The sequence below is a fragment of the Chrysemys picta genome, chromosome 7, assembly GCF_011386835.1.
Source record: "Chrysemys picta bellii isolate R12L10 chromosome 7, ASM1138683v2, whole genome shotgun sequence".
NCBI classification, from domain to species: Eukaryota; Metazoa; Chordata; order Testudines; family Emydidae; genus Chrysemys; species Chrysemys picta.
The window spans coordinates 30,643,174-30,670,295 of NC_088797.1; the positions used below are offsets into that span (position 1 = coordinate 30,643,174).

Consider the following 27,122-nt stretch of genomic DNA (forward strand, 5'->3'; position numbering starts at 1 on the left):
GCAATAAATGGCCAATACAGATCGAGTTCCCTTCTCATCTAACATCCTTAGAATTCTGGCAGAGTGAGCACCAGCGCTGTGTATGCATAGAAATCTATTCTAGGCAAATCTTTGGCTCTCAGGATTCCTTGAGGCAGCACCCAAGGGGTTAACTCATCCTCATCTCTTCCCTGTTTGCATGGGATTGGAATCAGCCTTCACAAACCTACTGTCTCCTCCGCGCTTTACAATTTCCCCTCCTATCCGCACGCCCCGCTGCATTATGAACACAACGGCCCCGCGTCGCAGAAATAAATTATTTTCCCTTGTCTTTAACTGCCTGATTATTTTTCTGATGTGCCAATCTGCTGAATTTAATCCAATCAGACTGGCATAATCTCCTGTGGTGACTGTGTCAATAGGCTTGTTCCTTAAGTATTAGGGTTAATGGAGAGGAGGCATTTCTATATGTTCATTATTACTATTTTTGCTATGCTTAAAAAATATTAACCAACACCCAAAATAAAGAGAGACACATTCCCACAGTGCAGTAATTATTAACAGCTGATTTTAGCTGATACATACACCTGATCAGTAGTGGAGCATGATCAGGGCCGCCCAGGGGGTGGGCAAGTGGGGCAATTTGCCCCGGGGCCCGCAGGGGCCCCCACGAGAATATAGTATTCTATAGTACTGCAACTTTTTTTTATGGAAGGGGCCCCCGAAATTGCTTTGCCCCAGGCTCCCTGAATCCTCTGGGCGGCCCTGAGCATGATCAATTTATCTGACCTAGATTAACCCTGTTAATTAGAACTTCAAAATATTTAGCATCCACAACATACTACTGTGCCAGGCGCTGCACAGTCCCTGACTTAGATTAGGGCACCCATTGTGCTAGGTGCTGCTCAGACCCCAACCAAGATCACAGCCCCCGTTGTGCTGGGTGCTGTCAGACACACAGTGAGAGATAGTCCCTGCCCCACACAGCTCACAGTCTAAATAGACAAATGAAGGGTTATTCTCCCCATTTTACAGATGGAAAAACCAAGGGCCGGAGAAGGGAAGTAGAGTCTGTGGTAGATCAGGGAAATGATCCCACATTTCTTAGCGCCTAGGCTAGTGTCCCTAACCATTAGGAAATCCTTCCTTTGACTGAACTAAATGGTTGGGGGTCAGACTAAACCAGCCACTCAGTGATGGGGGGTTCAGGTAGACACCTCCCTAGTGGCTGGTTATTCCATAATTGACCACTAAGGGGTTACTTATAGCTGGTTCTAGCTTCTGTTGCAGACGGGATACCTGAGTAGATGGGCCCCATTGTTCCACTCTGGTGCCAGGATTCCTATTAAGTACAGGGCAGTCTGAAATGGACGTGCTCATCTTATCTATACCGCTGAGCAATGACTTTTCATTGAAACGGCAGGATAGATCCTTAGATAGATGGAGGAGGATTATGTCTGGTGAGAGAGAGATTGTGTGATACATATAACCCCTTTTTGGGCTGGCCAGAGCTGGGGATAGGATCCAGGTGTCCTGACTCCCAGCCCACCGCTCTCTCCTCTAACCACTACACCACACTCCCCTCTGAAAGCAGAGGACAGAACCCAGTACTTTCAGTCTCCCTCTCTAAACCACTAGGCTCCTCTCTCTTCCCTGAACTGGGAACAGAATGCAGGAGTCCAGAGACTTGAGAGACAAACTAAAAGGACTCAGCAAGCCGGTCCATTGTCAGAAACCCGGTGATTTCGCTGCTACCCAAGCTTCCTCGGACTGCTACCACTGGGGTGTTCATTAATGTAAGGACCATGTGTAATGAAGTAAGTGAGAGTTAAAGAGCGCATGATCCCCATGCTGGGCACTTGTGGGGTTTTTTATCGACCTGATTTCCATTGAGATAATTCACCCGGCCTTTCTCTCTGGCACGCGGCTGTTCCCTTTTAAAAACACAATATATATCTCTAGCCCTTCCCAATTGGATGTTTCATGCCTCATATGCCATAACGGTTAGTCAATTTCCACCCAGGATAAGAAATCTATTTTTATTTGCAGTGGAATGGGGTGTGTGTGTAAGCATGTATTATTTTCAGATTGTATTTTATTTATTTATACCAAGCCCCCTATTGTTAACGCTGTCATTCACTTGGCATTAGTTATGGTGTTTTCCCCGCACCCAATGGCTGTAATATACCAAGGATATAGATTTTACCTTTATTTATTTTTTTCTTCTTAGACAAGCTAGCGAGATTGTTTGCGGACGGGGAAAACAATCACCATCTAGTCAATGCTTCCCCTTCCTTATCTTTTCCCCCAGCCTATTGCTGCCAGAGATTTGTGGAGGGAAATCAGTCGCAGGTTTGGGGTCAGCAAGAGAGGAAGGCACAGACATATGGGGGAGGTCTTGAAAATACAATGTGGGAGGTTTTGCTATCATTTTGTTCTGCTGTAACATGAGATCAGAAGATCAAAAAGGTCCAGTGGCAGGGGGGCTGTGCTAAGATATAGGCCACCTGGCATCGATTCCTGGCTCCGCTGGGTGACCTAGAGCAAGTGGCGTCCCTTCTCTGTGCCGCAGTTTCCCCTCCCACCCTTTGACTATTTAGACTGTCCCCTGTTTGAGCTGGGGATTGTGTCTGGGCCCCCAGTCTGTGTTGGGGTTTGTGCAGTGCCCCCCTCAGTGGATCCCCAGCTGGTGCAAATTGGCATCATTCCATTGGAGTCAGTGGGGCCAGATCCCCAGCTAATGTATATCAGCGTCGCTCCATTGGAATCAACGGACAGATCCTCAGTTGGTGTAATTTAGAGTCAGTGGGTCAGATCCCCAGCCGGTATAAATACACCTGTTTGCATCAGCTGAGAATCCTTCTCCGGCACTGTAAAAGGCCCTATTGCAGCAAATGAGGCTACAATTCATATTCAAACTGGTGGGGACACCATCCATGGTCCTGCCACTAACCTCTGGTTGCGTAATTTGAGTGTAAGTTTTCTAATCGCATCAGTTGAGCCAATCCAGTGTCTTGGATGTTCTTTTAATTGCTGTTTTTAAAATTGATCTTTTAAAAAGCTGTTGAAAAATTGGAGAGGGTGCAGAGAAGAACCACAGAAATAATGAGAGCTGGAGAAAATGCTCTCCCTGGGAGGGATGTAAGAACAGGAGCAGCAGAAGCTCTTTAAAAGTGGCCCGGCTCTGCCCCTTCACCCTGAGACCCTGTCTCCGTGCTGCCCCTTCCACCATTGCCTCCGCCCTCGCGCTGCCCATACTCCTAAGGCCCTGCCCTCGCACCGTCCTTTCCTCTGAGGCCCCACCCCCACCCCACCTCTTCCCTTCAAGGTTCCCCTCCCGCCCCACTTGCTCCTCTCTGCTTCCCGCTTCCCCTGTTGGTCACCCTTACGGCCGGTAAAAAGTTCTTACATATTCTTACTTTTAAAAGTGATAGGGCCCTGGCCCCCTGCCTCCCCCCATCCTGGCACCCCAGCGTAAGAAGTTCAATCTGTTTAGCTTCTCGGAAAGAAGACTGAAAGAGGGCTTGACTCTGGTGCAGTTATACCTTCACAAGGAGAATATATCAGTACTAAAGTGCTCTTTAACCTAATGGAGAAGGCAGAACATGGACCTAAGGCTGAAGGTGAAGGCAGACACATTCCAGTTAGAAATAAGGCATCAATTTCTCCTAAAGGGTGTGATTATCCATTGGAACAAACTCCCAAGAGAAGGGGTGGATTCTCCATCTGACTGGATGCCTCCCTGAAAGTTGCTTCAATCAAACACAGGTTTTTGGGCTCAGTACAGGGGTAACTGGGTGAAATTCTGCAGCCTGTGCTGTACGGGAATAAATCAGACCAGATGATCTAATGGTCCCTTCTGGCCTTGAAAACTCAGTGAATCAAGATCCCCTGGCTTTTTTTGTGACTCTTTAGTGATGCAAATCATCCTCCCTGACACTAAACTTTGCGGGAGCTGGAGTGTTTTTTAATTAAAAGCTGCAAACCTGCTATGGCTACACCTATGCTGACCAGACCTTAATGCACTTCCCCCCTGTGTAGCCCTAGTGGCTCAGCAGAGCCCATTCCCGTGTGATGCATCCATTTAATCCTCGATTCTAAGGCCAGAAGAGACCACTGTGATCATCTGGTTTGACCTTTTGCATAACACAGGCCATAAGACTGCCCTGAACGAATGCCTGACCTAGAGCACCTCTTTTAGAAAAACAGCCAATATCGATTGCAAAATTGCCTGTGATGGAGGAAAAAAGAGGGAGAAATTATTATTATTTTATTTGCAATTAAATCCACAATTTAGGGGTGTTCTCTTTTTTGTAGCACCTGCTGCAAATTCTCCTCAGAAAACTGGCTTGGCTTTTAACTACTTTGTTACGACTCAACATATGCACGCTGATCAAAAGCCTGGCTCCTAGATGCACCTCTGCAGCTCTTGTGAAAGGATAAAATACGCATCAGAGCTGTCAAAGATGAAGGTAAACTCCTTCTCAGGGCAGATGGGAAAATACAATTTCTGTTCTACAGGAAACCCAACATTGTGAAGGATTTTTTCATTCTGAAGAAAAGCAAGGGCCAAATTACAATGATCAGGGACCTTTGGAACATTTTGTTTTGAAAAGAAATGGTTGGACATTCTCAATAAGGTAAAAATGGATCATTTTCCTTTGATTCATTTTCTTTCAACTTTTCTATGCTATTAAACTATTCAGTGTAACAGATGTACTATAGATAATATATACATGACACATCTACATGTAATATATTATTAGAAATATTTGAATAGCATAGAAAAGTGAAAACTAAACAAATCAAAATGGTGACACTGAAATGAAACATTTCCCACTGATTCCAAGGCCAGAAGGGCCGTCTGTGATCAACTAGCCTGACCTCCTGTATGACACAGGCCATAAGACTTCCCCAAAATAATTCCTAGAGGAGATCTTTTAAAAAAACATTAAATCTTGATTTTAAAATGATCAGTGATGGAGAATCCACCACTATCCTGGGTAAATTGTTCCAGTGGTTAATTACTCTCTCCATTAAAAAATGATGCTTAATTTCCAGTCTGAATTTGTGTAGCTTCAACTTCCTGCCATTGGATCATGTTAGATCTGTCTCTGCTAGATTTGTTCCCCATGTCGACACTTAGGCCTTGTCTTCACTTACCGGAGGGTCCGGCGGCAGGCAATCGATGTTCTGGGATCGATTTATCGCGTCTGGTTAAGACGCGATAAATCGATCCCGGATCAATCCCGGAAGTGCTCGCAGTCGGCGCCGGTACTCCAGCTCGCCGAGCGGAGTACGCGGCATCAACGGGGGAGCCTTCCTGCCACGTCTGGACCGCGGTAAATTCGGACTAAGGTACTTCGAATTCAGCTACGTTATTAACGTAGCTGAATTTGCGTACCTTAGTCCGAAGTGGGGACTTAGTGGGGACCAGGCCTTAGAGACTGTATTCTAGTCGCCCCTTAACCTTCTTTCTGTTAAGCTAAATAGACCGAGCTCTTGGGGTGTATCACTATAAGGTATGGTTTCTAATTCTTTAATCATTCTCATGGCTCTGCTCTGAACCCTCTCCAATTTCTCAACATCCTTCTTGCATTCTGGGCACAGACTCATCCTGCCTCAGCCCTAGGGATGCACTAGATGACTTCTTGAGGCCCGTTACAGTCCTACATTGCTATAATTCTAGGATATGTTTCGACATCATCAAAACGAGAAAATTGAGAGGGTCCATGATGACGTTCTCCCTTTGAAAGTATCGTTGGAATCAACAAGTTCCCATGATGCCACATTTTTTGATGGAAACCTCTTTGGATGAAACTTTCTTGACCAGTTCCACTCATGGACTCGTAGATTTCATGGAGCCATAGAGTTTAAGGAACATTAGATCATCTAGTTTGACCTTGTGCACATCTCAGGTCATTACATTTCACCCAGTTATCCCTGTACTCAGCCCAGTACCTTAATACTCTAAACACTGTTCCCAAATGGTTTTGCATGCATCATAGGAGCTACACCTATTTCCATGCCTAGCAGTGCTGCTAGGGGCTGTAATAGGCTCATTGCATGAGGAGGAATGAAGATTTCCTACTCCTAGGTTCTATTTTGTCTTGCCAGAGGCAAACTGCATACCAATGTGCATCTTCTCTAAGCAAAGCAGCCCTTTCCTCACCCCCTCCTGCACCAGTTGTGGAACCTAAGACAGAGGCTGCTGTTTGGGGGAATTAAAGCTGTGTAAGATCCCACATTGATTACAGACGTGCTGGTTTTTCAAACAAACTCGCTGGGTGTAACTGTGGTTGCTGGAAAAGGTGGATTAGTGGTTAGGGCAAAGGCGTGGGTGGGAGCCAGGACTCCTGGGATCTCTCCCTGCCTGTGGGAAGGGAGTGGGTATAATTAACAGAGCAGCATTGCTAATCTTCAGGATTTTATCCTGAATCTCATGATATTTGGCATTTTCCTTAAAGTCATGGGATTCTTGGGGTGCTTTTCTTTTTTAAAGGTATATAATGTAAATAAGCAAACTGCACGAAGAAGATACCAGACTCAACATCACTGATTTCTCCCTTCCAAGAGCTGGGGAGAGAACCCAGGAGTCCTGGCTCCCATCCCCACTCGCATAGGCTTGCTCCCACTTCCCAGTGTCTCTCATTTACATATGGATTTCGCTTCCTGTAATTTGACTTTTTAGTTTGTTCTAACTCTGATTGCAGGGTAATTTTTAATGCATTTCTCTGCCAGGCAATTTGTTCAATATCCCCCAAGACTCCACAGTGTTCAGATTTGCAGCTTTTTATTGCGCGTCGGTTTAAATTAAACGCGTTGCTGGGATCCCAATGTGGATTGTAATTGGAATTTGTTTCTGCAACCCGCCCCTCCCCCAGCTGCAAAGGTTCAGCGCCATCTCTCCAAGCGCCAGTATGGAAATAACATGCATGTCTTTCTACGCCCCAGTGCTGCTGATACAGTGGGAGTCTGCAATTGGAGGATGTGTGCTTTAAAATAATTGACACAGCTGTGCCTATGCCCCTCAATCCCGCCCTGCACCCTCCTGTTATCCCAGCCCTGGGCTCCACCCAGCTCTGCCTGTGTCCCTCAATCCCGCCCTGCACCCTCCTGTTATCCCAGTCCTGGGCTCCCCCCAGCTCTGCCTGTGCCCCTCAATCCGCTGCCCTGCACCCCCCTGTTATCCCAGCCCTGGTCTTCCCCCAGCTCTTCCTGCACCCCTCAATCCTGACCTGCACTCCCTGCTATCCCATCCCTGGATGCTCCCCAGATCTGCCTGTGCCCCTCAATCTTGCCCTGCACCCCCCTGCTATCCCAGCCCTGTGCTCCCCCAGCTCTGCCTATGCCCCTCAATCCCACCCTGCACCCCCTGCTATCCCAGCCCTGGATTCCCCCCAGCTCTGCCTGAGCCCCTCAATCCCGGTCTGCAACCCCTGCTATTCCAGCCCTGGGCTCCCCCCAGCTGTGCCTGAGCCCCTCAATCCCGCCCTGTACCCTCTGCTATCCCAGCTGTGGGCTCCGTCCTGTCCCACACACACAAACTCCCAACATAGCATGTAGGTTTTATGGACAGATTTACAGATGTCAAGATTCAGCAGATAAGGGACTAGGCTGGAACTGACTTTCTGGGTGACCTTGGGCAAACTCCTTCCCCACTTGATGCCTCTGTTTCCCTTCCCACCCCTTGTCTGTTCAGATTGAGAGGTCTCTAAGGCAGGGATCATCACTCTGTGTCTGTGCAGCGCCTGGTGCTATTGGGGCCTGGTCTCGGCCAGGGACTGTGCAGCGCCTGGCAGGACGGGTGGAGATCTCTAGCTGGTACCATAACAGTAAGGCTGGTTCCTAACTTGCAATCCAATCACTCCCGTAGCCTCCAATGCTCAGAGTAGCTTTTCCTGGAGGAAATCAGAGCATTAGCCCATCAAATTGCTGGCGAGCCTGTAGCTGCATTGCTGGATTAGGGACGAAGGGCAGGATTCAGTTAGCACAGAGCCAGCTGCCTCTGGGGAATGGAAAAGCCTCTTCTCAAGGATATTGATCTTAGAATGAACTATGGAGCAAACAGCTGGGGCTCTGAGCTGGCCAAGACTGCCTGTGGGGATGGGGACAGGCTGGCTCTAGCTACTGCAATTAACAAGGGGGGAGCAAAGGAATCCTGGAATTGGGGCTTGAGGAAAGGATGAGAAGGCTTAGAAATAGCTTCTAAAATCAGGGGGACTGGAGGGGAGTGGGAGAGTTAGAATGGGTGGGATGGGGGTGGGGGTCGAGTCAGGGCTCCTGGTTTCTGTTCTTGAGGAGGGGAAGGGAGTGGGCCTGGGCCAGCTCCAACTCATCATACTTGGAAGTGGCTGGGCAGAGTTCAAGCACTTGTAAATCAATAGCAATTCTGAGGACAAATAAAAGTGAGTTAAAGGGCTCTGGGTGCCCCCTCCCCCCCCCCCCCCAGCCTCAGTGAGGACATGTCAGCGCCAGCTGAATCACAAACCAGGCAGTCATGCAGGGGCTAGGGGGAGCCACTCTCCTCCATAGACCTGGGGATAGGACGCAGGAGTTTCAGCCTCTTCTGCTCTACCCACTAGACCCCACCCTCCCCAGAGCTGGGAATAGAACCCAGGAGTCCTGGCTGCTCTCCGACCCACATGCATACCGAGAAATTGAAGGAGCTTGTTTAGGAGCCCTTATGTGATGCAGCAGCTTAAATACTCAATTGAGTATCACTCCAGCCCCTCAGCCTCTGCTGTCTGATCCCAGCCCTGAGCTCCCCTCCCCTCCCCTCCCAGCCATCCCTAACACACAGGCCCCCTGCTCCAGACACTAGCATGCCCACTCTGCCGCCGGGTGTGCCATTGTGAATCCGTGCAATGCCCGCCCTCTGCATCAGCCAGGGCCTCCTGTCTGCTGGCTGCCGCTCTCCAAGTCCCTGTGTTTGCAGGGCCCCAGCCCCACAGGGATTGCCTCGGGGCCCAGCTGTTCCAGTACTGTCTGTGAGCATGAACATCAGGCCACAACGCAAGGGCCTGGAGCAGCCAAGCAACCTTCAGCAGCCAGCCATGGCCCCTTGCCAGGCCCGCTCCATGCATGGACATGCCACAGCTAATGATGTACAGGGGGACACTGGAGGTGGGGGGAGGGATAGATGGCTAGGTAGAGTGGGGTGTATATGTAGGTCATGCTGTGTCCATAGTGCTTTCCTTCCCTGCCTCCGTTTTCTAAACCAAAGATCGGATGTTTTAATAACCCCCTTTTGAGCTGCATCCCCCCAACCCTCCAATTAATGAAGCTAAAATGTTCGACTCACGTCGGGGTGCTCCAGAGTCGGGCTCTGTGGTCCTCCTGCTCAGGACGCCTGGGTCCGTGGCAGGTGAGGGGGTGGGGGGCAGCAGCACGACATAGCCTGGCTCCAGGGAGAGGGGAAGCTTGGGGCGATGGCAGCTGGGCGAGCCATGTAATGGATGGATCTCACAGGCTCAGCTGGACGGGCTCTCTGTAGAGGGAGGGAGGGAGGGAAAGGGTTAATCTGGGTATAGCATCAATCTCAGTGCTGTAGCAGCTTTCCCACTGCAGCCTTCAAATGGCTTAACAAGGCAGATCTGTCCTCCCCATTTTATAGTGCATGATGCTGAGGCAGAGGGACAGGGACTTGCTCAGGATAGAACCCAGGGGTGCGGAGTCCCTACCCCTCACCTGCTGTAACCATTAGACATCACTCCCCTTTCAGAGCTGGGAATAGAACCCAGGAGTCCTGACTCTGACTTGGGCTGTTCTAACCCCCGAGACCCAACTCCCTTCCCAAGGGTGGGACTAGAATCCACTAGTCCTGATTTCTCTGTTGTCATACACGCTCCTCTATCTACCCAGTTACCCCGGCTTCCAGGAAGCAGAGAGAGGAGGCCCAAAACCGGGGATGCAGACTCCAGAGGGGTAGCTGAGCTCAGAGGACAGGGCTGTCTGACCATGCCCCCTGCAGTGCCAGCGCAGGTACCACTCCGTGTGCCACCCAGGACCCCTTCCTGGGGTCTCACTGTGCAGATGCTTTGTGATGAGTGTGACCCCCCCTCCTGCAGAGGGGTGTGGTCAAGAGCCCCAGTCTGGGGCACCCTGCCATACTTAGTGCCCCACAGCACCTTGTGGCTCGGGATGCTGGCTTCCCCCTCTGCCCCTGCCAGGGGCTGCTCCGAGCCATTATCCGGGGCTGCTGTGCTCTGGCAGCAGGGGGAGGCTGGGGCTGATGCAAACAGGGCCCTGTGCCACTGGCCGCCCGTGCAGAGCCTGTGCTCTGCGGCATTGCGTTCAGGACACACATTGGCTTCTGATGGAGACGAGGGGAGCTGTGACAATTAGCAGCCGCACAGCGGCAGGGGGCGCCATTGGGAGCTGCAGCGAGAACTTGCAGAGCACTGGAGGGGCATTTTCCCTCCGTCTCCTTTCCCCCGGCCGGCTCTTTGGCTATCCTCACCAACTGCCCCCTGTTAATCAGGTGTGATGGAAGGGAGCCAGTGTGCACTTTGGGATCCTTTTATCCAGTGGCCTGAGACAGGTCGCTGGGGGGCTCTCAAGTCCTGCACTCTTTTGCCACGCGGGGCGGGAACCGCAGAGGAGTGAGTGTCATGATTGCAGTGGATTGTAGCCGGGGTCAGGAGGTGGGGGCTGCAGTGCGTCTGGGGTAAATAAAAGATGAGAACAAGAGAAACACAGGCGCCATTTTTTGCAGAGATGTCAAACAGGAAGGGTGAATAGAAAATTGGGCCCTGTTCAGGTGTGTGTCTGTATGTATTTGTAGACATACAGGTATATGCATACATGTGTGCCTATATTATATGTGTTTGCATATGTGTGTGTATTTGCAGACACGTGTGTGCATGCATTTACATACATGTGTACATGCATTTGCATATGTGTGTACATGTATGGGGGTGTATTTGCATACTTACTTGTGTGATCATGCACGTACTGGTGTCTGTGCACATCTCTATCCGTGCCCTCCCATGCTTTATTTTATATACCATATCTATCTGCAGCCACCCTCAGTGCGCCCTGGGCAGCCTCCTTAGCTTGCTTGCTAACTGCAGTTTGACAGCTAACCCACCTGTCTCCCTCCTTCAGCATCCCGCTGAGCTCGCTGTCTCGGAGCTGGGATGGGCCCCGGAGTTGGGGGGACTGTCTGCACTGTCTGTAGTAATCGCATTGTTAGGCCAATGAGATTCCTCATTCAGCTGTCTAATCCTGTGCCTTTATTAAACCTGATTGCCGGCTCGACAGCTGTGGGAAATGAGATGGCGTGTAAGCAGCAGAGTCGGGTGCCCACAAATTGCCATTTGTGAGACGAAAGACTTATTGCCCCAAGAGAAGGGGAGAAATTGGCACACACTCACCTCTGCCCCTGCCAATAGCAGCCCCAGATACCCCTCCCCGCCCACAGGGCAGATTCTGTTCCACATGCTGTTGAAGGAGAAATTTGAGCTTTGCTTCTCTCCCTCCAGGAGCATATGATTCACCCTCAAGCCTTTGAGAACTCAGGAGATCGGCAGGAGAAATCAGGAGATCTTCTAATAAAATGTGTAACCAGTGTTGGGATTCACTGTAACTCAGCTTCTGGATTTCCTACAGCCTTTTAGGGTTTCCCAATTTTCCCAGCATTTCCTAAGCTAGAAAACATGATTCTATTGTCATCACATGACTCCAAGAGAGGGTGATTTAAGGGGAAATGATGAATGTCGCAGTAGGCTCTTGGGAGGTGGGCGACGCTGTGAGATTCGTCTGGATTCTTAAAATGAGGTAGCACCGCTCTTGTGCACCATTTTAAGGCCAAATTCCGCTCCTGGTGAGACCAATGTAAATCAGGGCGAGTCACTGAACTGGCCTCAGTTATGTAGATGCAGGGCTGGCTCTGTCTAGGTCACTTAAGGTGGCTTCTATGTTGAATTTAATCTTTAGGGTTAGGAGCAGTTTGTTTGTAATAGCAGAATTATGGAACAGATCCCCAGCTGGTGTACACCGACATTGCCCTAGCATGTAAAAGAGCCATGGCTCCATTGGAGTCAGCCGGGCTAGATCCCCGCTAGTGTAAATTGGTGTCACTCCATTGGAATCTAAATGGGATTGTCTTTGGGGTGGGCTGCAGCACCTGTTTATACAGGGATCCCTTGCCTGGTGCTGAGATGAAGCTGCCCCTGGGGTGGAATGAAAGGCAGATCTTGTATCCAAGTGAAACTGCAGGAGGAGTTTAAGAAATGGCCAAAGCTGGAATTGGAGCCTAAAATTGAGTTTAACACCACAAATCTTGGGGAAAGTGCCCTGGGATCTCCCTCCTTCCCCTCCTACACACCCATTCATCCACCTACCAACATAAAGTACAGGATTGTTCAGTTTAGAAAGGAGACAAATTTGATGGGACAAGGTACGAGTCTGTACAATACTGACTGGTCTAGAGAAGGAGCTTCTGGTCTCCCCGTCTCACAAGGGGACTCTCCGTGAATTTGGAGGGTAGCCATGTCTAAACCGATCAAAGGAAGTGCTTTGTTCACTTGACATGTAATAGCAGGTGGAACTCACTGCCACTGGATGTTGTTGAAGCCAAGAACTTAGCAAGCTCCAAAGAGGGGTTGGATGTTCTTATGGATAATGCGAATATCCAAAGCTAAAGCAGCAGATGCTAACAAAGATTTCAGATGGGAGATAAAGTCTTGTGCTTCACGGTTTCAGTCAGTCTCTGACTAATTAGAGGTTAGGATTGGGCCTTTATGCGGGATAGATTACCCATCTGTCTGTTGGGTTTTCACACGTTCTTCTTTTATTGGCCACTATTGGAAACGGGTTATAGGAACAAATGGACCAGTGTGTGGTAATTCTTATGGTGGAGACAGTTCTCAAAAAGCAGCCAGCTCTAAGCAGAATCCTTCCCCCACGGACACCTGCTGTGATGAACACACACAGGGAAGGTTTTGTTGAGTTGATCTCAAACCTAGAGCTGGGTGAATAACTGATTTTTCGGTTCGTTAGTAATTCTGAAAAATCACAGGGGGGTGGGAAATTCGTTTCAGGTCAAAGAAGATGGTTTGTTTCTAATGTTTTTAAACATATTTTTTGATAAGATGGAAGGAAATTTAAAAACAGTCATTGGGAATTGAAAAATGGAAACGTTTCAATTACTTGGGAGTTTTTTGACTGAAACAATTGGGTGACATCACCGCGAATTCCCAAAACATTTCAGTCGACCCAAATCTGCATTTTTGCGCCAGAAAAAAAGTTTCGGTTGACAAATTTCAGCCACCACCACAAGCCAGTGCTCTCCGCCTGCTTATATCTCGCCAGATTGGCCTGTGCCCCTTCCCACACACCACCGGGGTCCCTCCTGTTGCTGCCAGGACCCATTGGCACATGAGCCCAGAACAGAGGTGGGAGCCAGGACTCCTGGCTTCAATGCAAGGAAGAAACAGAGCTCTGTTCTCATTAGCATCAAATCTCTCCTCCCTGGGCTGGCTCAGGTGAGGGAGGGGCGAGTGGGGGTTTGCTTCGGTGGCTAACTGGAATATGAGCTTTCCTGGGATAGAGGGGAGGTGCATGGAGGAGAAGACAGATCAGCGTGAAGGAAGGGCAAAACGGTAGCAAAGTCAGTGCATGCGGCATCAATTTCGGCTGACAGCTAGCAATTACGGCAGGTGATAGCCAGATTACTCCAAATGCATTTATTACAGGGCCCGGGGAGCGCAGGGGACTTATTTACTGGCAAATCCATACTCATTACAGGGCTTCGGCCTTGGCTGGCCGCAGAACTGCTCAAGTGAAACAAATAATTATCAAAGTCCTTCCACGGCCCAGTGCTCAGGGGGTGGGGAAGGTGGGGAGCAGGGTAGGGGTGTCTATTTTTTCTTTTCTATATTCCGGCCTATCCTACCTTTCTTCTATATTCTCATCTATCTGTCTATGTGTCTATCCATCCATCTTCTATCCCCATGCACATCTATCTATCTGTCTATCTATCTATCCATCCATCCATCCTCCTCCCACCTTCCTCATAACAAAAGCTACAGCAAACTAGGGTCACTTTACTGCTGAGTACAGCAGTATCCTCACCGGGTATACTGCACTTTAACTTATGGGCTTTAATATCCCGCTTTATTGACTTTGTTTTAAATTTCCTACAGTGTCCCCTGTAGACAAGCCTGTCATGTGGACACATTTATATCACTTCCTATGTGATCAGGCAGTGCAGCCTAGTGGATAGAGCACTGGACTGGGACTCAGGAGACCTGGGTTCTGCCCCTGGCCTTCTGGGTTAATGTGGGTGTGTCTCTTCCCTGCTCTTTTCCCTTCTGTAAAATGATCCTGACTTGCCAAGAGAGCTAGGGATTGTGATCAATGTGGACTTGTGTGTAGACAAAAATAGTGCCTCTCTACCACTCTGGGTAAAACTTAAGGGAGTGAGCTATTCAGGTACAAGGCACCTTTATACCAGTATAACTGCACCCACACTAGCTGTGTAATAATGTAACTACACTGGTAACAAATGATAGCCCGAGCCCATGGAGTGGGTCGGCGTGTGTTATGCCTCACGAAGTTGTAGGTGACATGTTGACTGCGCAGAGAGCAGGAGACTTTACCATTAACAGCTGATTTCCCTGCTTGTCCTGATGCCCTCTTAACTGGAAGTTTTTAGTGTGGTTAATTACATCTTCTGTGCCACCTTCCCCTTTAAGAAATCAGAGCACATTGATTCCTCCCTTCTCCCCAGCTTGTGATGGGCAGGGAAATAGTTAACAAGAGCGGCAGAAAGTAGCAGCACTGAGCATCTGAGTTAACCCCTGTGGAAATGAGCATGGCAGTTCTTCCCCTGGGAACAGCTGGTTCAGGCTCACTGCAGACTCAGGCAGTGTCACTGCATCAGTTACACTCGGGGCAGGTCCTTCCTCTCAGAGCGACTGGCTCAGGCTCTCTGCAGACTCAGGCAGTGTCACTGCATCGGTTACACTCGGGGCAGGTCCTTCCTCTCAGAGCGACTGGCTCAGGCTCTCTGCAGACTCAGGCAGTGTCACTGCATCAGTTACAATCGGGGCAGCTCCCTCGTCTCAGAGCGACTGGCTCAGGCTCTCTGCAGACTCAGGCAGTGTCACTGCATCAGTTACACTCGGGGCAGGTCCCTCCTCTCAGAGCGACTGGCTCAGGCTCTCTGCAGACTCAGGCAGTGTCACTGCATCAGTTACAATCGGGGCAGCTCCCTCGTCTCAGAGCGACTGGCTCAGGCTCTCTGCAGACTCAGGCAGTGTCACTGCATCAGTTACAATCGGGGCAGCTCCCTCCTCTCAGAGCGACTGGCTCAGGCTCTCTGCAGACTCAGGCAGTGTCACTGCATCAGTTACACTCGGGGCAGGTCCCTCCTCTCAGAGCGACTGGCTCAGGCTCTCTGCAGACTCAGGCAGTGTCACTGCATCAGTTACACTCGGGGCAGGTCCCTCCTCTCAGAGCGACTGGCTCAGGCTCTCTGCAGACTCAGGCAGTGTCACTGCATCGGTTACACTCGGGGCAGGTCCCTCCTTTCAGAGCGACTGGCTCAGGCTCTCTGCAGACTCAGGCAGTGTCACTGCATCAGTTACACTCGGGGCAGGTCCCTCCTCTCAGAGCGACTGGCTCAGGCTCTCTGCAGACTCAGGCAGTGTCACTGCATCGGTTACACTCGGGGCAGGTCCCTCCTTTCAGAGCGACTGGCTCAGGCTCTCTGCAGACTCAGGCAGTCGGTTATGGTCTGGTCACATTTTGAAGCATTTCTTCACAACCGCAACAGCTGGAGACTCACGGCTGGTTTTAAATGAAAGCTGTGGCTCTGCACTATGCCCTGGTGGTATTATCACCTCCCAACAAGGCTAATTTTGAGGACAGGGATGCCCCACACTTTGGAACACTCTGGACTACAATACTATTGGCAGCCAGTAAGGCTCTGCTCCCCCTAGAACAGCTGTAACATCTGATCGGCAGGCACCTTTCCCTGGCACAGTGCTGAGGAGCCACCTAATAGCCCATGATCAATATTACCTTGTAGAGGGGAGCTGTCAGTTTAATTGAAATGTGGCCACGGGGTTTGGCAGCGTGGCTTCCCGTCCGTTTGCCCGCTGGGCTGGCGCTTGGCACCAGCTCCACAATGTTCATCTTAAATATTCATTCACTTGACAGAACACTAATTAAACAAAGTAAGGTGCATTATTACTTGATTAAATTTTTTATTGGCACTTTAATTGGTCTGTTAGTCACCCCGTGGGGAGCTGAGAGGAACCCCATGAGCTACAGGCTAATAGAGCAGCTGGGATACAGGATATGATCCACAGCTAATGTGCATGGGGGGGACTGGTTTGGAGGGGCCCAATGGTAGCTCCCCCTTCCCCCCACTGAAATTGACACAAGGTATTAATGCTTCCTTAGATTGCAGAGCTGCTATCCCAGCCCTGGGCTTACCCGGCTCTCACACAACTCTGGCGAAGCGCCTCAGTCCCACCCCACAGCCTTCTCCTATCCCAGCCCTGTGCTCCCCACACACAGCTCTGCCAGTGCCCCTCCAGCTCGACACCCAGCCCCACTCTGCTCTAACCACTAGAACCCACTCCCCTCTGAAAGCTGATAGAACCAAGAGGTCCTGACTCCTACTTATTCTTATTATTATTACTTAATATTTGTATGGTGGTAGCACCCAGGAGCCCCAGTCATAGGCCAGGACCCCATTGTGCTAGGCTCTGTACAAACACAGAATGAGACAGTCCCTGCCCCAGAGAGCTGCTAATCTAAGGATAAGACAAGAGGCTACAGCCAGATGGAGGAGGAGGCACAAGGAAACAATGAGACGATCCCGGTCAGTGTGATGGGCAGTGAGCTCAGCCCACCAGCAGCCAAACTGCTGTCAAGGCTTTTGTAGACATCAGGGCAGAAGAGAGTTTTAAAGAGGGGGTTGAAGGGGAACCGTGAGGTGGCTTTGCCGGTGCTTACGGGCAGCTTCTCCGGTGCGTGAGGGCAGCAGGGGAGGAAGCACGAAGGGGCTTATTTGACAATATAACAGGTGGGCGATGGAGGCCGGCATCACAGGCCGATAGGAAGTGGGAGTCAAACGAGAGATGACAGATAGGTGGGGGTAGGCCATGGAGGGCAGAGAAGTAGCTTATATTTGATGAAGAAGGGGAAGCACTGCTCTAATCGCTAGATCACACTCCTCTCCTAGAGCTGGAACCCAGGAGTCCTGACTTCCATCCCCACTGCTCTAATCCACTAGACCCCACTCCTCTCCTAGAGCTGGGGATGGAACCCAGGAGTCCTGACTTCCATTCCCACTGCTCTAACCCACTAGACCCCACTCCTCTCCTAGAGCTGGGAATGGAACCCAGTAGTCCTGACTTCCATCCCCACTGCTCTAACCCACTAGACCCCACTCCTCTCCTAGAGCTTGAACCCAGGAGTCCTGACTTCCATCCCCACTGCTCTAATCCACTAGACCCCACTCCTCTCCTAGAGCTGGGGATGGAACCCAGGAGTCCTGGTTCCTGCGTGGTTGGGTTTCCCGTTCCCAGTGCTCAGAGGCTCATTCCATTGAATTTTTAATATGATCATAAAATAACAATCAATACCATCCAGGCAAGGGAAGTAGCCACTTATCCCTCCTGTCTCCCGGTCACCTTCCCCCCCAGTCTGCTGTTCCCAGTCTAGGCCACCTCTGTACTGCGATCCCTTGGGTCTATTTACTGTCTCTTTATACCCCGCTGCATGTGGCAGTTTTGTCCCAAATCCCTGCTGTTCTGGAAACAGATTTATTTAATTATTGGGTACGATCTGAATTGCGGTAGCAACTAAGATCCCCAGGAGCTCAGACCGTGGTGCCAGGTGCTGTACAAACACCGAACAAAAAGACAGGTCCCTGCCCCTGCTTCCATGCAGCCCTTATTCCATCCTAACCTAGTGGCTGTCCCCTGCAGGCAGGATAACAGTCCTGCTATTGCTGCCAGCTGATGGCATTCCTGAAGAAGCAGCGTTCAGATCCTGTTTGTGACAGATGATGGGGGTTTGTAAAAGACACACATGGTGCATGCTGCGTGGAACTTAGCCATGGGGCCTATCTTTGGGGCGACTGCCTATGGTCCTTAGTGGCTCTCATGATAATTCCACTGCTATGCAGTGTGGCTGATGTACTGCAGGGTGCAGTACTGCCTCCTGCCACTAGCGGGAGCTAGTTTGCCTGGAGCGCTGCACTGCTGCCAGTGGGGTGGGGGAGGTGCCAGCTACTGCAAAGTGCAGCACCACCCGCTGCCAGAAGATGGGATTCTGGTCTTTGTAGCACATGGGGTACAGGAGGGAGAAGGCCCAGAAATGAGAAGCTAGCACAACTCAGCCCTACAGAGGCAGGGTCCAGGGCTGTCTGCACATGGTCCCTGCTACCTCTGCCGTCCTGACACTCTGTCTGGGAACGGGCTGGGCCCTGAAGCCACCACCACCAATGGAGCTTCAATCTCAGATGGTGCCTGTAGATCCTACCATAATATCATGAATATCTCAGAAAATCTGAGAGTGACACACTTTGCTTTGGCATCTGAAAGCTTTGTTGAATCTGAGTGGGAGCTACAGCATTTGCGCCCTCAGTGCCCTAAAATTCTGAATCCAGGCCCCCCAAAATCCTGAGATTTTTGTGTGAAAAATGATGAGAGTTTATTTAAAAAATCATACACTTTGGTTTGGGATTTTTAAATTGCTTCTGTTCTTTTGAGCATCTAAAGGTTACATTGCCAAGCTCTTCCCTGCATGTGTGGGGAGCAAGGCAGGATGTACAGTTAGGACACTGGCATGGGACTCAGGACACCTGCTTCACCATATACTCCCTATATGACCTTGGACAAATCACTTGGTTTCACTAAGGGTTAGATGCTTAAATATTTTTGACAATCTGTGCCTTGGTTTCCCCATCTGAATGGGGATGACAGCATTGCTTGCCTCATAGAAGGATTTTGAGGCTAAATACCTTAAAGTTTCAAAGTGCCCAGGTACAATGGTGATGGGGGTACCTAAGGCAGGGGGCTAGATGCTTGTCTTTATTTGTTTTTCAAGTCAAGATTCCCATGACTCCAGGAGCTGGGACTTTACGAAAAACGTCCTCAGCTATCAGCACTTGGATGTAGCATTTTTGAGCTATGCGCTGGCTTCACCCTGAGCTGCAAGTTGCAAGCTATGGGTGGGAGATGGGCGCTGATGCTCCGTCCTCCCCCATCAGGATGGGCATAGGCTAGAGGGATTTATCTGACTGACGGAGACTTGGTCAGAGAGAGCGTGGCTCTTAAGTGGCAATTTGTTCCCATAATAAGCCAACAGGGAGGTTAATGTAGGCAGCATAAATGGTGAAAGATGTTTGCTGGAAGCAGAGGGAAAGCACAGCATGGGGCTCATGAGTGCTGGGCCTTTTAAAAAGGAAACAATTCCCAAACACCCGTGCAGAGAAGCAGCAGGCCTGATTGTTTCCAGCAGGGGACAGTCACACACACATTCCTCCTACTGAATCCTCTCTGTCCATCTCCCTCCATTCAGGGCACCCTTGCCACATTATACAGCCCGTTGCACCATGCTAGGGGGACAAGTGGAGCAGGTCTGAGAGAGAGACACCGCAGTAGTGACTGGGACACATTGTACATTCAGCCGGCTCTGGCGGAAAAGATTGCTTTAGAGGCAGCATAGTGAGTCAGGCAGATAGCTAGATACATACATACATCCTTGGGGGCACTGTAATAGCCAGCCCACGTCCAAGGGTCCCCTGCAGTTTGTGACAGTCACTTGCACGTGGAAATCGGGTGCCAGGTGTAACAGATCTGGATAGCCATGTTTCACACACACTCTGCACTGCTGTAAGTCTGGCAGCAGGGAATCATCTTAGCTGAGATTCGAAGCTGGGGGGAAGTGGCTGCGTCAGATTCACCCACCTCCTTTTTCTGCCGGAGAGACCTCTGAATTGGGCATTGGTATGGGGAATGATTATGCCGCAATTAGTGTGTGTGTGTGGGGGGGGGGGAGACAGGGCCTGGCTCATGAGGGATCCACAGCCAGACCCCGGTTCCACCTCACCTCTGCCCCAGTGCAGCCAGTTACATCATTACAAAGTGAGTGTGCAAACCAGAAGGGGGGAATGCTCACTTTGCACTGCTGTAAGCAACCCCACAAGGAGCAGTGCTAGTGGGAACTCATGATTGTGTTTACACTAGCTGGGGACCTGGCCCATTGACTCCAGTGAAGCTATGGCTGATTTACACCAACCGAGGATCTAGTCCCACTGCCTCCAGTGCAGCTATGGCTGATTTACCCCAGCTGGCGATCTAGCCCCATGGCTCCATTTACATCCCAGGGAACTGGGAGGTCGGATCACAATATGGATTCATCTCCTGGCAGCTGGGTCTGTAACGTGATGAGCGGTAGCTCTTAAGGGACGGTCAGTTTCCCTGGCTCTGTGGTTGATAAAGAGGCATCAGGTGTATCCTTACATTGGCTGACGTGTGGCTTTGCTAGGCACTTAGGATGGGAGAGGAGATTACAGCTACTTTTCTCCTTGCATGAGCATCAGGAAACGTTAACCCCTGAAACTTACATCAGGCACCTCGGATCCTCAGCTGGCTTCCTGACTCGAAAGGAACCTTTTTGAATTGGGAGGGCGGCGTTTCATTAGACCACAACACAGGGACAGATTAACGTATAGAAGCTCCGGAACTCAGGTCCTGCAGTCGTTTTATTACAGCAGAATTTCAGCTTTCATTACAAAATAAAAAGCAGCAGCAGATGACTCTAGTCCTCGTAGTTGTAGAAAAAAGCTTGAAAATGTAACCTGCACAGTGGTGCCTGCCTGAGTCTGCAGAGAGCCTGAGATGATCACTCTGAGAGGGGAAGGTGCTGCATGAATTAGTTGTGTGGGGTGTAGTGGTTAAAGTGCAAACAGGGGACTGGGAGCCAGGACTCCGGGGTCCTGTCCCCCAGGTCTGGGTGGAGAGCAGAGCCCAGTGGGCTAGAGCAAGGGGCTGGAAGTCAAGACTCCTGGGGTCAGTTCGCAGCTCTGCCACTGATCACCTGTGTGACTTGGAAAAGTAATTTCTCCTGTCAGTGACTCTGTTTTCCCTCCCACCCTTTGTCTAGTCACACTGTGAGCTCATTGTCTCTCACTGTGTGTCTATGCAGTGCCTGGCACAAACGGGCCCTGATCTCAGCTGGGATCTGTGCAGCACCTGGCACAATGGGGGCTCTGATCTTGGTCAGGGTATGTGCAGCCCCTAGCACAACTGGCCACCAGTCACATCAAGAGCTGTACAGTGATTGGCACAATGGAGTCCTTGATCTCAGTGGGTTCTACAGTTGATTTCCATCTTAGCTGGTAACCTTCTGTAACAAATTCCCCTCTAGTTTTAAACACAGTTTGGCTTTTAAAGGGGCTAGATCTGAGCGGGGGCAGAGCCCTCCAGTGGAAGTGGGGGGCATGGCTTTGCAATGACAGTGTTTTTCCACAAGGCACGTCCCTGTGCCCCACTCTGCACCCCTGGGACTCCTGCCCCTTGCATGGGAACAGGTAACTAGCTGCTCCAGGAGACCTCATCTGTTGCGCATCACTGCAGTTCCTTGGGAGTGGATGTTGCTGGGTTAGCTGGCTCTCGGGTTTCCCCCTATGGTCCCTGCCCCATGGGGGACGTAAGTGCAGGGCATGAAGAAACAGGAAAACAAACTGCATGCTACGCTGCCATTTTTCAGGAGCCAAAGGGACAGCACTGGTGAGGGGGGAATCTGGTATTATAACTCCCCCATGCAGCTCTGATGTTGCCCCTCAAACCTGACCACACACCTCTTGCTGTTCCAGCCCTGGGCTCCCCACCCTATTCTGTCACTGCCCCTCAATCCCAACACACAGCCCCCTGCTATTCCAGCCATAGGCTCCCCCAGAGCCCTGCTCTAACCACTAGACACCACTCCCCTCCCAGAGATGGGACTAGACCCCAGAAGTCTTGACTCCAAACCCTCATTCTAACCACTGAACTACTTGTCTGTATATATTGGGAGCTCTGCGGGGCAGGGACTTTCTCTTGCTGAAGGTGAAATGTTGGCCCAATTGAAGTTCATGGCAGGATTCCCATTGATTTCAAGGGGGCCGGGATTTCACTTTATGTGTCTGTTGTACCCCAATGGGGCCTGATCTCAGCCAAAGGCATCTAGACACTACCGTAATTCCCATAGTAAAAGGACCAGCTGGGGGGGGGAAGCAGTTGTGAAGGACCAATATGCTGGAGAAGTAGACAGTGTGCCAAGCAGTGTGGGTTCTAGATGCTGCCATAATGCCCATAATAAAAGCACCACTGTGCCAACCTGCATGGCTTCTAGATGCGACAGTAATACCCATAATAACAGGACCAGGTCATCGGAGCAATAAATGGTATGCTAGATACTACCATAATACTCATAATAAAAGAACAATAGACTGTACGTCCAGCAGTGTGTGCATGGGGGGGAGGGGACATGGCTAGACGTTACCATAATACACATAATATTAGGACAGACGTGCTGGGGCAACAAACAGGGCACCGACCTGTGCGGGTTCTAGCCACTACTGTAATATCCATAATAAAAGGGCCAGTGCAATCAGGCAACAGAGAATATTCCAAGCCCAGTGGGTTCTAGATGCTACCGTAGGCCCATAGTAAAAGGTGCAGCTTGCCAGTCTGCACGGCACCTTGATATTCCTAATATAAGGCCCAACACATGAGGCAATAGATGGTCTCCCAACCCATGTGTTCACATTGTCTGAACTACCAAGGCGCAGCATCTGCTCTTGTCAGCAGAGTTGACACAGCTTAATCCTAACGGAAACAATCAGGAGGCAGATGAGTGTCCTGTGGGCTTTGCAGTAAATATCTTTCCTTCAGCCCCCATCCTGTCACCACGCCCGTAGCCCTGACGGCTGTAATTCTCTTCCCTGGCCTGACAGCCAGAGCCCGTCCTCGGTGTGATCAAATTCTCTGCCATGGAGCTATATTCCTCTTGCATTGCCCTCAAATCAGCCCCTCCCACTGACTAATGGGGCCGTGTCCCCATCTTTGCCAGAGACAACTAGCAAATGGCTCTGGCATGCTCTGGGGGCTTGGAAACTGACAGTGCTTCCAGTTAGAGTGGGGCAAAGTTAATGACCCCCATGCCCTGGGTTAGCAAGCGCTGTGAAATGCAGGAGGTGGCACGCAGGGAAACTGACAAGGAAAAACTCCATTGGGTTCATGCTGGTGAACTTGTGAGTCTTTTCCAATCAACCTGCCAGGAAGTCCGGGCCCAGCGGGAATTCCGTGTCTGCCACACCAGACCTGGCACAAGATGAGTTGTGTGTTCGGGTGAATAGCAATGATGTGGAAGGCTACGGAACAAGCCCCTGAGAATATACTTCTAGTATGACAGTAGTGCCTGACTGAGATCAGGGACCTATTGGGCCAGGTGCTGCACAGATCCTGACCAAGATCAGGTCCCCACTGTGCCAAGTGCTGCACAGACCCTGACTGAGACCATAGTCCCCATTGTGCCAGATGCTGGACAGACCACAACCAAGATCAGACCATATAGTGCCAGGCATTGCATAGTCCTGGTCCAAGATCTGAACCCCCCATCATACTGGGCGCTGCATAGTCCCCACCTGGGAATGCAGCCCCGTTGTGCTGGGTGCTGTACAGACACACAATGGAAGACAGTCCTGCCCCAAAGAACTCACAGGTTATGTAGAAAAAGGAGGATCGTTATCCCCATTTTATAGCTGGGGAAACTGAGGCACATAGAGATTAATTTTCTAGAGCTCAGAACATTAGTGTCCATCTGTCCATCCATCCCCATACACAATCTCTATCTAATCTGTCTCTCCATCCCATACGCATCTGTCATAACTATAAAGGGAAGGGTAACAGCCCCCCTGTGCACAATACTATAAAATCCCTCCTGGCCAGAGACTCCAAAATCCTTTTACCTGTAAAGGGTTAAGAAGCTCAGGTAATCTGTCTGACACCTGACCCAAAGGACCAATAAGGGGACAAGATACTTTGTGCTCTTTGTTTTGGGGGAGTTCGCTCTTGGGACTAAGAGGGACCAGACATCAATCCAGGCTCTCCAAATCTTTCTGAACAAGTCTCTCATATTTCAGACTTGTAAGTAAACAGCCAGGCAAGGTGTGTTAGTTTTATCAACTTGTAAATGTACCTTTTACTAGGGTGTTTACCTCTGTTTGCTGTAACTTTGAACCTAAGGCTAGAGGGGATTCCTCTGGCCTCTTTAAGTTTGATTACCCTGTAAAGTTATTTTCCATCCTGATTTTACAGAGATGATTTTTACCTTTTTCTTTAATTAAAAGCCTTCTTTTTAAGAACCTGATTGATTTTCCTTGTTTTAAGAGCCAAGGGGTTTGGATCTGTATTCACCAGAGAATTGGTGAAGAGTCTCTCAAGGCTACCCAGGGAAGGGAATTAGCACATTGGGAGTGGTGGCAGCGGACCAGATCTAAACTGGTAGTTAAGCTTAGAAGTTTTCATGCAGGCCCCCACATCTGTAACCTAAAGTTCAGAGTGGGGAAGGAGCCTTGACAGCATCCCTCTATTTGTACACCCCTTCCCCCATCATCTATCACTCCAAACGTATGCCCTCTGTTTAGTTTAGTCATTTATCCCACCCCATCACAGTTAATCGTTCTCGTAATCAATCATTAATGGCAATATCGCTCAAAGAAGGAAAGACACTATCTCCAGTCCCTGCACCCTACACACATGCACCTATCACAGAAATACTCTGCCCTGTATCATTAGCTCCCAAGGAGCAGCTGCTGATCTCATTAGCACTTGAGTTTGTCACTCGGATATTTAACAGATGCCTGATTTCATTAGATCCTGCATATTTTAGGGGGTCTGATTCTGCTGGGGGGGCATGTGGCTTTGCTTGCTATCGGGGTGTGGTCTGGAGGTGCCATATTATAGCTCAGAACTAGTGAGCATAAGAACTGGTGTAAATCCAGAATAACTCCATTGGGTCAGATCCTCAGCTGGTGTGAATCAACATTGATCCCCGGATGGCAGTGCACCAACAGTTGATTTACACCAGCTGGGGCTCTGGCCCCATTGATTCCAATGGAGACATGCCGATTTACACCGGCTGGGGATCGTGTCACACTGACTTTACCATATTGCTTGGATTAGCCCAGGGACGGGTCAGGCCAGCAATTGAATTAAATTTATCTGAGGTCCGTCTAAGGGGCAGGAGAGTGGCGTAGGCTAAACCGATTATACACATTAATCCTCCAGGCCATCTGATAAGATGAAACTGATCATGGAGAAACTTTGTCTTAACACAATAGCTGGGGAAGATCAGCAAGCTGCGGCTGCATCTGCAGTTGTAAAGGGGTTTCTAAAATTGTTTCTTTAACACCATGACATACCCACTCTATCCCCAGCCCATGCCAGTCCCTCTTGGCTCACTGCAGATCCGAGCATCGCTACGAGAGAATGAGCTCCCCAAGCCCTGTTTGTCATCCCTTTATGATGTGAAAGTTTGTGGCTTCACTCAGTGCTGAGATGCAGTCACCTCTGGGGTACGGCAGCTATTTATACAAGGATCTTTCCCCCAGTGCTAAGACATGGTTGCCTGTGGGAACCAGTTATATAGGGATCTCTTTCCCCATGCCCACCCCAGAGACAGCTTCATCTCCGCATCAAACAAGTGATCCTTGTATAAACAGCCCCCATACCCACCCCAGAGGTGGCTGCATCTCAGTGCTGTACGTGCTTGTCTGTGTGCGTATCTTTGGGCAGTGTGTGTGTGTGTAGGTCTGTGCATGACTGTGTGCGTGTCTTTGGGCAGTGCGTGTGTGTAGGTCTGTGCTTGTCTGTGTGTGTGTCTTTGGGCAGTGTGTGTGTGTGTAGGTCTGTGCTTGTCTGTGTGCGTATCTTTGGGCAGTGCGTGTGTGTAGGTCTGTGCTTGTCTGTGTGCGTGTCTTTGGGCAGTGTGTGTGTATAGGTCTGTGCTTGTCTGTGTGCGTATCTTTGAGCAGTGCGTGCGTGTAGGTCTGTGCTTGTCTGTGTGCGTGTCTTTGGGCAGTGCGTGTGTGTAGGTCTGTGCTTGTCTGTGTGTGTGTCTTTGGGCAGTGTGTGTGTGTGTAGGTCTGTGCTTGTCTGTGTGCGTATCTTTGGGCAGTGCGTGTGTGTAGGTCTGTGCTTGTCTGTGTGCGTGTCTTTGGGCAGTGTGTGTGTGTGTAGGTCTGTGCTTGTCTGTGTGCGTGTCTTTGGGCAGTGTGTGTGTTTAGGTCTGTGCTTGTCTGTGCTTGTATCTTTGGGCAGCGTGTGTGTGTGTAGGTCTGTGCATGTCTGTGTCTCTCTTTGGGAATGCGGGTCTGTGGCCTGTCTCTGTGGGTGTGGTTAGCAATCTGCAGGACCCTGCAGGAGTTGCTCGTGGATGAAGAGCCCTGTTTGCTGTGGATGGCCTGCTCCAGGCAGAGTCTTTGATAATATGAGGCAGAAAAACCCCTGTGCTGTCAGTGTGAATCAAAGAACGTGCTGAGTGCTCAGCGCTGGGACTTCACAGAGAGAATCAGGCTGTCGCTCCCAAGTAATACACAAGTTCTACACCAACCCTTCCTTCTCTGCCTCCCCTGTCCCAGCCCTGCAGCAACCCCCCACCTTACCTACCACCCATCCCAGCCTGCACCGACCCCCCACCTTACCTACCACCCATCCCAGCCTGCACCGAACCCCCACCTTACCTACACCCATCCCAGCCTGCACCGACCCCCCACCTTACCTACACCCATCCCAGCCTGCACCGACCCCCCACCTTACCTACCACCCATCCCAGCCTGCACCGACCCCCCACCTTACCTACCACCCATCCCAGCCTGCACCGAACCCCCACCTTACCTACACCCATCCCAGCCTGCACCGACCCCCCACCTTACCTACACCCATCCCAGCCTGCACCGACCCCCCACCTTACCTACACCCATCCCAGCCTGCACCGACCCCCCACCTTACCTACACCCAGCCCAGCCTGCACCGACCCCCCACCTTACCTACCACCCAGCCCAGCCTGCACCGACCCCCCACCTTACCTACCACCCAGCCCAGCCTGCACTGACCCCCCACCTTACT

The 27,122-nt window shown here is 50.4% G+C and overlaps 2 protein-coding genes across 3 annotated transcripts in view; one reads left to right on the forward strand and one right to left on the reverse strand.

Annotated features, from left to right (window-relative positions):
• Nucleotides 1–27,122, forward strand: part of MACROD1 (mono-ADP ribosylhydrolase 1) — a 200,523-nt gene that overhangs the window by 85,449 nt on the left and 87,952 nt on the right. The gene's annotated exons all lie outside the window — the stretch shown is intronic.
• Nucleotides 1–27,122, reverse strand: part of FLRT1 (fibronectin leucine rich transmembrane protein 1) — a 93,575-nt gene that overhangs the window by 39,963 nt on the left and 26,490 nt on the right. The window contains exon 2 of the mRNA XM_005305545.5: nt 9,284–9,469. The gene's annotated coding sequence lies outside the window, so the exon portion shown is untranslated. The remainder of the gene's footprint in view (nt 1–9,283; nt 9,470–27,122) is intronic.